We start from the raw sequence: 16231 nt of genomic DNA on the forward strand, positions 1-16231 counted from the left end.
CTGGGATATTATTTTGATATTTGAATTGCTGATTTCAGAGTTTGATAACATTCATTAGTGAAATGATGTTTGTCTGGTTGGTATAGCTGTTTGGTTATTTAATAATACTTACCTGGCTTGTGTCACAAACAAAAATGTATATTTTCCTGTAAAAGAAAACGCATACTTGAAGGAAAAGTGAATTTATGTTAACTGTGATAATTGTTTTATTTGTTTTATAACTAAATCCCATTCTATTTTCATACTTACCTGAGTTGTGTGGATTTATGATTACTGTCTTGATATTCTAAGTGTTTGCCTTACCTGAGGGAATCCAGTACCTGGGAAACAAAACGGATAAAGTAATATTAGGCCATTGTGAGTTTAAAGGGTAATACACCAATTTTCAAAGTAAATAAGGGATTATAAGTAATTGCTGCTCTAGGTTTGGGTGCAATAAATAAATACATATAACGGTTTAAAATCACAGTTACACTCTCATACCCTACATTAAGAGTTATTTCATATAAATTAACATGGTATAGCATACAAATAGGACTATTTAAAGTTAAAAGGATCTGGAGCGCTGTATCTCAGGCTAGTGGATACGACGAAAGCGCTACATGTAGGCTATTTTTTTGTTGCCAGATTTCACAATAACACATAAAGGTCCGCAATACCGTGAAACCGTGGTATTTTTGTCCAAGGTTATCATACCAATATCAAAAACTCATACCGTTGCATCTCTAATTGTGACCACATTGAACACAAGTGTACATGCAATGCATCCTCTCAATCCACATACAACAACAGTCACTGCAGTTTTTCTACTGCTCTATGCTATGGAGCTTACCTGATTTCAATGTGAACACTGGAGATACATTATTACCAGGTGTAAATTAAATCAGGTTAATGTGGTCAAGCACTATCCGATTGCAATCTGATCACAGAAAATACGCCAGGCGTCAATGGCCTCTATCCCTGTCTCTGCCTCTCTCTCTCCTCTGTGTCTCTCTTTCCTCTCTCTCTCTCTGCCTGTGTCTCCCGTCGTCTCCTGAAGCCACTGCCGTCTCCACCACCACCACCCCACCCACACACTAAGTGCCGGAGCGGACTGGGACCCTGTCCCCTCTCCCAACAACGGTAGGGTCCTTATTTAGTCCTTACAAAATCAGCACATGGTTCTCATTACATTATTTTGAAAGTTCTGCCCGGCCCTCAAATTTAAGAGAATTGGGTCTGGAAATTCCTTGCAAAGTCTTTGAATTTGATTTTTAGGAGGTATGAGAACCCTGCAAATGTGACTAAAAAACAACAACATTCAAATAGGCTCTGCAAATATAGTGCAGATGTTCTCAGCATAGTGGTATACAAAGAAGCAAGGATATTAATTTAAATACACAAATACTATATAATATTATTTAGTCAAAAAAATAGATTTGGAATAAATACATTTATCTATTTATTTTTTATATTTTTTTATATTTATTTTTTGCTACTTTGACTCTGATGCGCTGCAGTCTGATCTCAGAAAAAAATGCATGTTAGTGTCAGGTGATAATGACCTCTATCCCTGTCTCCTTCTCTGCCTCTCTACTGTCGTCTGCCTCTGTCTCTCCTGTCGTCTCCTGAAGCCACTGCTGCCTCCACCAGCACCACCCCACCCCTTCCCCATGAAACGGCGGAGCAGCCTGGGACCCGTGATCTCTGCAACAACGGTATGCTAATGTTTTCAAGCACACTATCGGATTGCAATCTGATCACAGACAATGCATGTTAGTACCATCATTTGATGATATAAGTTGAAAAACTTAAATGGATAGGCCACTTTTTGGGGAGTTTAGCGAATTTTCCATATCGCCCCCAATAAACATCGATATACACGTCTTCACAGCAACTGTCCGTGCAGTTTGGAGGGTCAGGGTGTGCAGTAGTTAAATGGACAGCACTAAAACAGGACCAAGCGGATCGCGGCTCAAAGTCAACAAAACACAGTGCCTAAAATATAGTGTAAAATAAATATTCTGGTCAAGAGGTCTGTCTTTTTGTTTTGTTTTGTTTGTTAACTTAAGTTATTTAATTTAATTTACCTTGAAGTAAATTTGTATTTTGTTGTTGTTCCAACAGACCAAGTGCAAGCTGTGTTCCCAAACACCAGTGAGGTTCTAATCAGACAGTGCATGGCCCAGAAGTTGAAGGATGTGAGGCAGTGCGACAAAGAACAGTAAGTTTCTCTAGTTTTCTCTATCACTGAAAGTGGGTGTAAAACGTATAGAATGTAACCTGACCTTAATTCATGCTTATATTATATTGATATATCTTAATTAAAATTGGCGGTGTCTGTCACGATTGTGATGTCATCAGTGATGTGATAAACATTTTCCTGCCTGAGGCTAAACTCGTGGGCGTTCTGAGCATGAAGGGGTGGAGGGGATGTGCCACAAGGCATCATCCTCTCTGCCGAAAAGCCATTAGAAGAAGGCTAACCTTGCATCTCCAGGCTCTCTCTGAAAGGAGAAGAGCCGATCTGTGCTCAATTAGTGTTCTGGTCTGATATCTGGTGTATCTCTCTGCCTGTATCGCTCTTTTTCCCCCTGCAGTGTTAGGGTTGTATTCGTTTCATAATAGAGCTGTAATTGTAGTCGGGGCGTAGGGGCACAGATTCTGTTGTAGCATTTTCTGTTGGATTTATTGCATCTCCATCCATTATCCATGGCACATTTTACAGCATCTGTTTTAGGGCATAGGGTGTTGCCCAAAATTCTGAGAATGTTGCTCTATGCATCATAGATTTTGTGTAAGTTATGGGACCATTTGTGAATATAAAGTCCTGAATCAAATGTTTCAGTTCACAGCCGGACTACACTAGGTTTGCCTAGTTTTGGTTGTAATACCCCAGTATGTTTGTGAAATTGCCTTGATTATTCTAATGATATTAAAATTTTCACGGGGCTATTCTAATGATATTTAAATTTTCACAGGGGAACCAACAAGATCAGAAGACTTGTCAGCGGCAGAGAAGGTGTTCCTGAAAGGGACATGACACCCCCAAGTTCTGAAGTCTCACAGGAAGCTGTCCCTGAAAGGGACATGACAGCCCCAAGTTCTGAAGGCTCACAAGAAGCTCACATGACACCCTAGCATAGTTATTACAAAGGGATAGGCCACTTTTTGGGGAGTTTAGCTCGATTGCCATATCCCCCCAATATACACTGTCTTTACAGTCACTCTTGATGCAGTATGGAGAGAGGGGTCATATTTAGCGATAGAACGGTACTGCCGTTCAAAGGCAACAAAACAAAGTGCCAAAAAGCTCTATGTACATCTTGTGACTCGGGTACTAATCCAAAATGCAGAAAAACAATTTTTTGAGGTAAATAAATATTTAGTAAACATCGCTGCCGGGTGTACAGCGCATGTGCAAATAACGCATGCGTGGAAGCGCTGTCCACAGACAAACAAGGAAGTGACCCGGTATGGATTTACTATGGAAATAATGTTTCATGCAACTATGGATTATTATTTCATAGCATGGTGAATAAACTAGTCACAACATGTACACATGTGCATAGAGCTTTAGGCGCTGTGTTTTGTTGCCTTTGAACGGTAGTGCCGCCTCCACTGTTGTTCAATATGACCCCTCTCTCCATACTGCATCGAGAGTGACCGTAAAGACAGTGTATATTTAGGGTAAGTGGGGACAAAATGGCAATCGAGCTAAACTCCCCAAAAAGTGGCTGTTGCCATCTTTATTTTTCATCCATCAGAGCTGCAGCTTCACCTGCAATTGTTCCATGATCACTGTACATGTACATGCAATCTGTCAATCACTCCCTTTGATTTTGGTCTCCCGTTTGGAGTTGAAGTGGTGGCTGTTGCCATCTTAATTTTTCATCCTTGGGGGGTTTCCCAAAGCTGCAGCTCCGCCTGCTATTGTTCATGATCACTGTACATGCGATCTGTCAAGTCACTCCCTTTGATTTTGGTCTCCCGTTTGGAGTTGAAGTGGTGGCTGTTGCCATCTTTATTTTTCATCCATCAGAGCTGCAGCTTCACCTGCAATTGTTCCGTGATCACTGTACATGCGATCTGTCAATCACTCCCTTTTCTAGAGATGTATGATAAATGCAGTTATGAAAAGGTGAAGTTTTGTTAATAAATAAGATAATTTTATTCTTGTACATGTGTTGTGTGTTGCAAATAACCTACTGGTATGTGTCAAATTGTATGTAATCTGAAATTATGTGGAAAATGTGGGAAGAAAAGAAGGGATCATTCACATGTGGTTGTCTACTAATACATGTGAATGTTCCCACATGTGATCTTAGGACATGTGAATTTGTTGTTCATGTTATTCCATCCACATGGGAATATTCCCACATGTAATGTTGAAACCATGTGTGATTCTATGTTTTCCACATGTGGTTTTGGAGAAATGTGTTTTGGTTTTTCACATGTTATTCCAATTGGCATGTAACACATGTCCCAACAATCACATGTGGTTCAAGATCATGTTGGAAGGTTCATGTGTTTCAACCACATGTGAATATTCCCACATGTGATCTTGAACCACATGTGGTTGTTGGACATGGAAATTACACATTTCAACCACATGTTGAATCACATGTGAAAAACCAAAACGTGTGCCAAAACCACATGTGGTCCACAACATATTGAATCACATTTGGTTTTAATATCATGTGGGAATATTCACATGTGGAGGGAATAACAAAACCACGTGTCCTAAAACCACATGTGGTTCAAGGTCACATGTGGATATCCACATGTGAATATTCCCACATGTGATATTAAAACCACATGTCGATCACATGTGGTCTTAATCACACGAAACATGTGTCCAAAAACCACATATATTCCAGAATCACATGTGATTTCCCACATGTGAATATCCACATGTGATATTAAAACCACATGTCAATCACATGTGGTCTGAATCACACAAAACATGTGTCCAAAAACCACATATATTCCAAAATCACATGTGATTTTCCACATGTGAGTATCCACATGTGAATATTCCCACATGTGATATTAAAACCACATGTCAATCACATGTGGTCTGAATCACACGAAACATGTGTCCAAAAACCACATATATTCCATAATCACATGTGATTTTCCACACAATTCCACACAATTAAAACCACATGTCAATCACATGTGGCATTTCAAAATCACATGTGACTTCCACATGTGGCTTGACATGTGAACATCCACATGTGATATTAAAACATGTGGTTGAGTCACACGAAACGTGTGTCCAAAAACCACATATTTCAAAATCACATGTGATTTCCACATGTGACTTTTTCGTAAGGGCTGTCTCTTGCAAAACAAGAAATATTGATCTTATATTGCTTTGAAAACACCACATGTAGGTGTCTTTTGTGTTTTTGTTGAATAAAACGACATTTGATTGACAATTTCTTTGGTTGTGTGATCAGATAGTCACAGCGTGACGTGCACTCCACGTGGAATGACTACTATTACTTAACGCCCATTTTTTTTATCTGAAAACATTTATATCAGTGTAGTTTTAACCTGTGGTGTGTGTGTAAGTGCCTCTGCATGGTATTTATCACACGCTTCCTTGATCTCCTGGCGCACAAAGTACACAAGAGATGGACGATAAATGAAGCCGTACAGAGTAGATGCATGCACAGTCAACATAAAGTCTGTTACATTATTGTACATGATCTAAAATATATACCTGCCTCACCGCTGGTTGAATCATGAAACTGAATTAGCGCGGCAGCCTCGCAATGCAAGTTCCAGTAGGAACCTTCATGTTGAAACTTAAAGGTCCCATACTGTGAAAATCGGTTTTGATTGGGTTTTGTGGTTTGTATAAACTTGGGGGTAGTATGATCCTGCTGTCTGCTTAGCCGACTTTCAGTACGATATGTTTACCAACACATTTTCATTGTACACACAAAACTTTGTAAATATGACAATTCAATAAATATAGAAATGTTATTATAAAATAATCTGTAGATGACAATCGCTAATTTGCTACATAATGATGTACACTCTTGTAATGGAGCTGTCACCCCCAGAGAAATCCTCCAGCTACCTAGCTGACAAAGGATCTGTCTGTAGACATTGAGAATAGAGTACACATACTGTCAAATATATTTCTTTTTTTTTATAGTCTCGTATAATTTATGTGATTGATACTGCACCACTTTACTGCTACAGTGGAACATTCCTGTGATTTTGCAGCATAGCATGGTCCTGCACAAGCATTTTTTTTTCTATAATCAAATAATTAGATTCTGTAAGAAGTCAGTGTTACTGTTTATCTACATGGATGTGTAATATAGTACAACACAATTACTTTGCTCAAATGTATTGTCATGTACAGTATCCATGTTGGCCATATTTGGCAAATCAATCATGCACAGAATACACTGTATATATATACTGTAATACCTCTCAGCTGTAAGGGTCTATTATAGTCTGATTTTCTTCATTGCATTCTGTAGTGAGAACACATTAACATGCTCCACACAAAGATGATTCTGAACAGGCTGAGTCTTCTGGCAACCTAATAAATGAGAATGGGGTAACTGTTATTGTATTTTGCAGGCTTTATAGGAACATTACAATGACAGTGACGTTTATTATTTTGCACAGGCAATTTAGAGTAGATGTGATGTGCAGACTTGTAACATACAACAAACCATAAAGGTATATCAACTCAAGAAGTAAGCTGTTACACACGGGGGACTGACCAAGCATCCATGTGATGCAGTTATTGAATATTTCAGCTACAGTTGTAAAACTGATTCTGAGTAACACTGGCATGAATTACAACAGTCATGTCCAAATACTGTAGATAGCATACGGACACAATAACCATTATTGTTTACATGTGTTATGTCAATATTTGTATCCCTTGACAAGTCTTCACATCAATTTGATGCATCTGAACATAAATTAACGTTACATAATGTCTGCTGTGGATTATCGATAGCCAACCTAGACGTTTATTGTTTGTTAAAAAAGGATTAGCTGCCGCCTAGAGTCTAGGCCCTAGACAACAGCTAGTCTTCCTGGGTCCAAATATAGTGATGATAATAATATAACGCCAGTGACACACAAGCAAACCTCCTGTAATTCTGCCGTTCGCGTACAGCCAAGCTACTATGCTAACGTTAGCTCTGACACAAGCCAAAGCTAAAGTAAAAACACACTCAACTTACCGCAATGAAACAGGGTCAACCCGCAAAGCCGATGGGGTCTGCTCGACTGGTCCTCTTCCTCTAAATACAAATCTGTTTCAAACGGTCTCTCTTTAGCTCAGTGCAGCTAAAGGTTAGCCAGGCCATGGCTGCAGCCATGTTTGCTTTGAGTGACAGATCAGGCGGCCAATCAGAGCAGCGCCTCACTCATCGGCCAATCAGAGCAGGGCCTTTGCAGAAAAAACGGAGTATACTACTGAGCTGCAGAGGATAAATACAAGAAAAAAAATCGAGATGTCTCCAAATCCCAAACAGAATGCATGACCTTATTTTAAAGACCCCTGACAAATGTTTAAAACAGCAGAAAACCACACAATATGGGACCTTTAAGTCCTCAATAGAAATCTCCATTGAGGACAGTATATGACAAAATTCAGAGAGTATGTTGAGAGTATATTGTGAGTAACAAATTGACAGCCTAGTGGTTAAGAGAAAGGACTCTGAAGCCAGTGCCCCGTGATCAAATCCCACACGAGGTTCTACTTTTTTAAATCTCTGAATAAGCTGGAGCGGCATATTTCAACGTTGTGGGGAAGGAGACGATCTATGTGCAGCGGCCATGCAGGAAACGTCATCGACGTCACTACAATTTCCATTCCGGATATATAATTAGACCCTGACTAGACGTAATGGTTTGACGTGCAGAAGACGGTCGTTATACCTGAAAATGTTTGCTGGGAGTCTATGTAAATATTCATGTAATAAGTCTATGTAAAAGTCCATGTGGGATTCCCCAAACACATCTTTATAGATATATACAAGCTAGACATTATGTCCGATCCAAGATTCGCAATTTTGAAGTTCTCCCAGATGAACATGTTTTTTTTTAGGTTTTGTTAAGCCCTCCCAACTCCAGGCATCTTATTTCTAGGTTTGTGTGTTTGTTCGCCGATTGCATTAAGGCCCCCACTGAGAGGATCAAAGAGGCGTGGCAGGAGGAACTTGGTGTGGATCTGTCTGAAATCATATGGGACAGGAGTCTGTCTGTGGTCCAGCTCTGCTCAGTTAATAGTAGACATCAACTTATCCAATTTAAAGTTGCTCACCGTCTTCATTACTCCAAGCATAGGTTACACAAGATATATCCTTCGGTCTCACCACTATGTGATAGGTGTCGGGTGTCGGAGGGCACACTGTCCCATGCTTTTTGGTTTTGCCCTTCAATATCAGGATTCTGGGCCAAGATATTTGACTGGTACTCTAAGGCCTACAAAATAGCCCTCCAACTGGAGGCGGAGCTCGCCATCTTCGGCTGCTCGGAGTCCTCTTTGCTCCTCCCAACGGCCGTCCAGCAATCTCTGACACAGAGAATGACAGTTGCCAAGAAACTCATTTTGAAGGAATGGAAGTCCTCCTCTCCACCTTCTTTTCAGCTGTGGCTGACAGACATGATCTCAGTTATACGTATGGAGAGACTTAGGTTCCAGAGGTCAAATTCCTTAAGGACATTTTTCGTTATTTGGGACCCGTTCCTGACCTATTTTGATCAGGCTAAAAGTGGTATTTGAGTTTCTTTTGGATCCTTCGCACAGTATATATATATAGATATATATATTTTTAATTGTTTTGTAAGCACATTTTGACATTTTGTAGCATTGTAATGTTGAATGTATTTCTTTTCTTTTTTCCTGTTCTTGTTTTGTTTTCTTTATGTTCTGAAAAAGTAAAATAAAATATATAAAAAAAAAAAAAGTCCATGTGGGATGAGGTGAGTCGATGCAGAGCCGGATTGCTCGGGGGGCATCGGGGGAGAGGGAGTGGCAAAGTCCTGATTTTGGGGGGCTTTCGGGTCTCATTGAAGAGGGGGATAGCAGTTGGGTAGAAGCTGTCCCTGTGACGGGAGGTTCTGGTACTGCAACAAGAGTTTATGTCCTGGATGTGTAGGGTAATTTACTGCAAAAGACTAAAACTGAAAAGAAAACTGTTTTGTGTGTGTGCCTAAAAAACCTATAGGTTTCTTCTTACCATGAGTAGATCAAACAAGAAATGAATGTAAGCCCATGTTTTAGAGTAGACCAACCAGGAAATAACATTAAGCAATGCATAAACAGGTATATATTATTTCACCTGACAATGTACATATGTATAAGATAATCCTTTGCAATGCAGATGTAGTCTAAGATGTAGACAATACTAAATGTTCACTTTTAAAAGCTATGTTGCCTTATTTTAGCCTAGACACCTACGGTATAGTCCAGGCATTTTACGCAAATATGTGGGTCAACCTCACACTAATTGCAACAAAACCAAACTCAACTGATTTTGTATCCTCAATATGTCCTCAATGAAGGAAAAAAAGTGTTAAGGAAATGTATGAAGGGAAAGTTTTGAAAATGACCTAAATATGATGGTAGCCTATGGAAGCCTTTTTTTTCTTTCTTTTTTTAATGTGCCATAAATCTCATCACTTATATCCTGTATGTGTTTTTTGCTTCAAGGAGAAAAATAAAAAAAATAATAAAAAAAAATAAAAAAAAATGTTAAAAAATAAATAAATAAACGTTTTTGGTAGCATCATATAGGTCATTTTCAAAAATTTCCCTTCATACATTTCCTTAACACTTTTTTTCCTTCATTGAGGACATATTGAGGATACAAAATCAGTTGAGTTTGGTTTTGTTGCAATTAGTGTGAGGTCAAGTGACATTTTTACTGGACTAGTATAGCATTTAGACATCTTTTAAATGGCTAATCAACATTGCTCAGTGGGATCCCTATGGGTAACTAATTGCTGATCTGCAATGACTGACTTCTATACCTTCAAATGCCAAAACCCACCCTCAAGTGTCACATTCTATTGCAAATGTCTGTGCTCAATTTTCTTCTCAAGCAAGCTACAGATGTAGTGCTTGAGTAAGTACCATCTTTTCTCTGAAGTCTTGCCAAAAAATCCAGTGCAGATCAGATGCGGCGCTAAACCCAAAGGAATTGTGTCAAATTCAAATATTTTTTCGAGCCACTGGGAGGTGAAGTGAGGCATTGAACAAATCACAATCTCTCAATGAATCACATTGCTCAATCAGAATCAAAAACATTTAAGTCACCAAGTACAACAAATACACATGCATTTGTTTTGGCAGCATTGGTGTACAGACATTTCAAGAAGACTGACAGTGGGGGATGGTGACACTGCATTGGAACAGCTAGTGTAGTGGATGAAATAATTTACACAGAATATGAATATCTAAAGGGCTTTTCACACACTAGCCAGGGTTAAGTCAGTCTCTCAGCCTGGGGCTAAGAGGGCTGTTAGCCCAGGGCTAAGAAAGCTTGCACAATCCTGGCCCACTCCAAAGTGAGCTAACCCCAACTTCAGCCCCGGCTAGCTGGCCCTGCTCTGGAGCAGGGATATCCCTGACTTTTCAGGGATAACCCAGACTTTCCATCTCCACCATGCATGGGCCGCTGTAGCTCAGGAGGTAGAGCAGGGTCGTCCACTAATCGCTTTAGATAAAAGAGGTCGGTGGTTCGATTCCCGGCTCCTCCAGTCTGCATGTCGAAGTGTCCTTGGGCAAGACACTGAACCCCAAATTGCTCCCGTTGGTGTGCCAGCACCCTGCGTGGTAACCTGCCGCCATCGGTGTGTGAATGGGTGAATGTACCTACTGACTGTAAAGCGCTTTGGATAAAATCGCTATATAAATGCAGGCCATTTACCATTTAACAATGCATGTGTGAAAAGGGGCTAAGTTAGCCTGGGGCTATCTTAGCCCTACTCTTAGGCCAGGGCTTAGATAGCCCCGGGCAAAGAGCATGTAGTGTGAAAAGCCCTCATGATGCATCATGCATCATCTCACATGCAATTAAGGCTCAAAAGAGAAGTAGTTTGGAAAAACTGAACATAGAAAAACTATACTGACAATGTGCAGACATTGCAAATAATGCTTGGTTAAATAACAGCATCTTAAAAAAGAAGAAGAAAGGTCAGTTCTATAGATAGATTTATGGAAGGTTAGTACGAGTCTTAGGAGGGCTGGTTAAATATGGTGACAGCTCTTGGGAAGAACCCGTAGAGGTGACGGATGGCTTTAGTCATGATGGACTGGTATGTCTGTCTCTCAGAGGAAGGCTTTTGGAACAGATGGCTGCCTGGGTGTGCAGGGTCTCTGCCTTTTTCTTCATCATGGTGTCGTGTGGTTCCTTCATGCAGAGTCAGTCGCCCGCCTAGCATTGTAGATAACGCACTCTATTATGGATAACACTCCTTGGAACACAAGGCAGGGTTTGCCACCGCGCCTTGAAATCCTTGAAAGTTTATGAATTTGAGAGAGAAAAACAAGGCGTTGAAAGCATACATAGACATGGGTGATTGAAAATGTTTGTATTTATACATTTTGTGCAAGAATAGAAACAACTCTTATAGATTTGAAGTTCTTTGGATATTTTTTTTGCATTAGTAATTAGGCTACGTTCCGCTGTCTGCATGTGTGTCTCCCACCGTCTGTGCGTCCTTGTTTCACACACGGTTTCACCCAAACTCTTTTTAATTGTTGTCTGTGAGCTTCTGTAAAGCTGCTAGTTCTCATTATACAAATTCTCAGTGTGGTAACAGTAATTAACCTTGATCCATGTCTCAAACTACGCAGTGTTGAGTTGTTGAATTTGACGGATTTGGGTCTGGAAAGTCTTTGAAAAGTCCTTGAATTTGATGTTTAAGAAGGTGTGAGAACAGCTGTAAGGCAGGAAATGTTTGACCCCATTTGAGGTTGTTGGTGATGAGGACGTCTTGGAGCTTGAACTACCCAGCTGAGTTCACAGTTGAGCCAACCCAGCAAGCATTAGACAAACGCTGACATGCCTGAGGCGGCCAAGTCCAGCGTCAACCCAAATGAGCACAGAAGTTTCACAATATGACATCATGGCATGGTACAAATTCATTTCAAACCATTCACCTTCATGCTGTACATGGACTCAAAATCGGTGCAAACTTTGAGTTTTTGGAAGCCATAAATTATAGCATGTTGACATAATCGTGAAGTCATTGATATTTATCGACAACAACAACCCCCTGCAGATATATTATGGGCATTCTGTGCTATGGAATGATTAAAAAAAAATCTCTCACAGCTATTTATGACTATAAAATGTCTAAACCTACTGATGTATAAGGTATTTGCCACAGTCAGAGGCTACATGTCTGTTCTAATGCAGAAGTCAGAGCCTCCCATGGTTAAGAAAAATCCATATAAAACAGCTCTTATGAAAAGTAGTTCCATTCGACAGAGTTGAATGTGAAGAGATCATTGTGTGTCTCCAACTGCTTCCCACTTTAGCCTCCTCATTCCCACTGGAAGCATCAGTGTAGTGAAAACGTTTGCCTCCTCATTCCCACTGGAAGCATCAGTGTAGTGAAAAGAATCCACTTGAAAATGAGCTGCAATACATGTGCTGTTCAACATGATGTATTATGTTAGTTAATGGGAGACTTCTGGGAGGTAAGACAAATCTGCACAACAGTCAGTATACTGGAGCTTCTGACTAGAAAATACATTGGTGGGTTAGACTTTTAACACATTCAGTGCCAGCGACGCCATATGGCGTCATTAGAAATTTACCGTACAGTGCCAGCGACGCCAAATGGCGTCATAACTCGATTTTTTTTTTTTGACGGGGGGGTGTCGATCTATGCCTCTTACATCGCCTCTTACAATATTCAGAGGTATTGAATGTGTCTAACCTATTTTACAGAACCCTTAGGTGGCGACAGCGCTCTCCAGATGAGAGAACGTGGAGTGAAACACACAGAAGAAGTCATTGGGGGGAAGGAAATCGCATCGCATCCGTCCGTATGCAGCGGCTTCATTGAAGCAACGTTTAGCTGTGCCCCTGCAGCAGCCAATCTGCTATCACAATTGAGCACCTCGATGTCCGCTGCAACAGCCTCCGTGTCCGCTGCAACACATGATCAGCCGTGGATTTGTTATTATTCTCAACTCGAAGCATGGGAGCTGGTACACGCGGCTGTAAAAAAGCAGGATCTAGCTGACTTTTTCAGTGCTGAGCACAGGCAGAGAAAACGAGAAAACAGCAGAGCAGAGAGACACTCCGCCCACAACGGGGGGGGGGGGGGGGGGAGGAGGAGGGGGGGAGGTGGGCACGCAGAGCCAAGTACACAACACAGACCCAGACAGCAGGACAGGGTTGGCAAACGCAAGCCAGAATATCCGATGCCCACCAGCAGCAAAAGATCAGCAAGAAGCTGCAACCAGCAGCGCATGCAGGCGCCAGCGCTGCTGGTTTCAGCTAAAAATATTATTCTTCCAAACAAAATTCCCTTGCCTTCACTGTTTTATTGAAGGAAATTATTTTTGAGGTGTGACTACATCAGAAAATTAGCTTCAGAGTCAGTGATGTGCTTGAAATGTTTAATTTCACAAAAGGCTCATTATCTCAGCTCGTAGAAAAAAAGCTCTGTTTTTCGTTCGATCAAGCTATCTTCTCCGGCTCATAACTAAAGAACGGAAAATGGGATCAATAAACTTTTTTTTGCAGGTGATAGAAGAGAGTCTCATCGTTATTTGTGCGTGTTCAGTGTTTACATAGTAATTATTAAAGAAATTATATGACTGTTTTAAAATGCATTGCGGCCTATGTGGCACAGCAAGCAACCTTTTGCCCAAGGGCCGTGGCACTGAAAGTGTTAATGGTCAATAATGCAGATGGGAAAAGAGGCGTTGTAATATAACAACCCATTCTCACTCAGAGTGCGTAGCATATTGACGCTTTGTCCCGTCCCTTGTGCGTCGCTTGTTACTAACACGGTACCCTTGAGCGACCCATGAAACGACTTGGGCTTTCCAATTAAACTCCATTGTAAACCCATGGAAGTCATCTTTGACGCTCATGGCAACTGCTCCCCCATTAGTCAACTGCTCCCCCATTAGGGTCTGGGGGGAGGAGCTAACCTCTCCCAGCCCCCACGCCTAAACCTAACCTCCCCCAGACCCTAACCCTAACACTAACCTCCCCCAGACCCTAACCCTAAACCTAACCTCTCCCACCCCCCATGCCTAAACCTAACCTCCCCCAGACCCTAACCCTAAACCTAACCTCTCCCACCCCCCACGCCTAAACCTAACTTCCCCCCAGACCCTAATAAGGGAGCAGTTGACTAATGGGGGAGCAGTTGCCATGAGCGTCAAAGATGACTTCCATGGGTTTACATTGGAGTTTAGTCGGAAAGCCCAAGTCGTTTCATGGGTCGCTCAAGGGTACCGTGTTAGTAACAAGCGACGCACAAGGGACCGGGACAAAGTGTCAATATGCTACGCACTTGGAATGAGAACGTGTTGAATATAAAGTGGCGATAGGTACGTTTGAATAAAAACAGGAAGATGAACACATGTAGCCCCTCCTCTCAGCCCAGGCGCCAGAATAAAATGTTTGCATGTTACCTTTCTGCAAGCCACAGATACGTTGAATGTCGTTTGTGAACCAAAAATACGTTGCATATCAACATGAAGGTACGTGTAATGTTATAGCCTAGACCTCTAGGGGGCGTGTAACATCAATCTGCTATTGAAATAAAACATGGCCAAGGGCATTGTGGTCAGGGGTGGCAGAGGGCATAAGCCCTCGTTCACACAGGACGCCGAACGTAAGCAGAACTGAAGCTTGAAGCAGGCACAAGCTGAACGTACGCCTTACTGTTCACACAAGACGCCTTCTCTTTTCCTCTCAGCACCTACTCTCATGCCTTGAACCTGCCCACAACTCCCATTGACTTCATGCCTCACGGCTTCACGGCTTCAGCATCACACTTGGAAATTCAGCGTCAGTCCTGAGTGATCGCTTCGGCGTGGCGTGAGCGTGGCTTCGGCACGGCGTCAGCGTGGCACGCGCGCGGGTGGTGTGAACGGCTCCGCCTGTTAACAAGGACGCCTAAATGAAACTTGTGGGTACAGCCGGCATAGGTACAGCTTCGGTTGAGCGTTGCTTCGGCATGCTGTGTGAACAGGGGCTAAGCCACTGGAGACTGGGGTTTGCCTCAGCGTGCTCAAAGTCTACATTTCAACCCTAAGGCATATTTAACATTTTTGTTATTTAACCCTAATCCAAACCATAATCATAACCTTAACCAAGCTGTTTTTGTTGCCTAACCATAACCCTGTTGTTTTATTTGTGCAACGTTTTCCAAATTAACGTTGGAAATGGGCGACATTTTTTAATTAACCAACATTGTCAAATTTATGTTGGAAATGCTCCTGTGGTTGGAGGACTTGTTGAAATGTTGCAACATGGTTCACAAATGTTGAGATTCAATGTATCCCTGGTTTGCAGAAATCTAACATGCCGACATTTTATTCTGGCGACGGGATGCTCCTCCTCTCCTTCCTATAACCACCAATCCAGTGGCAGCATCCAGCTGACTGACAGCTTGGAGTGAATCTCCAGAGTTCACCTCCATTGGGGTACACCACAGCCAAGTGTTTGTTTTGTTCATTCACCCAACCTCAATTCAAACAACATGTCTATTTCTAAAGCCTACCTACCATGGCTTTAATCCACCTTTCATTTAGCTGTGGTCACAGCGGAGCCGCAATCATGTTGGCAGTGGATGACATGACTGGCCGATATTTACGGTAATAAATGGCCAATATTGGCAAACCAGTATTGTTTAACTTTAATGTGGACATCCCTATGGTGCACATGCTCACAGTTAATGGGGCAGACAGCTATAGGGTCCCAGTCACCCAATTTCGATTAGTAATGTTGTCCAACCATGGATTATGTTAATGTTGGTAGCTAGGAGCGTTCAATGCCATCTAGGAAGATGGCATTGAACGTAAAACTGAGTCCAACAAACAGGATCCTACTGTGAGAGGCAAAGTATATGTAGCGATGCTGGATCTGGGTGGATAAAGCGAGCACGTTGGTCCTTGGCCAAAGGGATTGTCCCTTTGGTCGGATGGTAAACGTTTTTGTCTTGTAAGTTGGAGATCTCGGGTTCGAAACCAGCCTTGCCTGTGCCGTTACATTGGTTGTCA

General features: G+C 41.6%; 1 long non-coding RNA gene across 1 annotated transcript; it reads left to right on the forward strand.

The window, feature by feature from the left end:
* The first annotated feature begins 1586 nt into the window (after nt 1–1586).
* On the forward strand, nt 1587–3593 carry LOC310774164. Its single transcript, XR_014552584.1, has 3 exons — nt 1587–1697; nt 2107–2203; nt 2961–3593. It is a non-coding gene; the product is annotated as an uncharacterized lncRNA (long non-coding RNA).
* Nucleotides 3594–16231: the final 12638 nt, after the last annotated feature.

Source organism: Poromitra crassiceps, assembly GCF_964638095.1.
Source record: "Poromitra crassiceps genome assembly, chromosome: 1".
NCBI lineage: Eukaryota > Metazoa > Chordata > Actinopteri > Beryciformes > Melamphaidae > Poromitra > Poromitra crassiceps.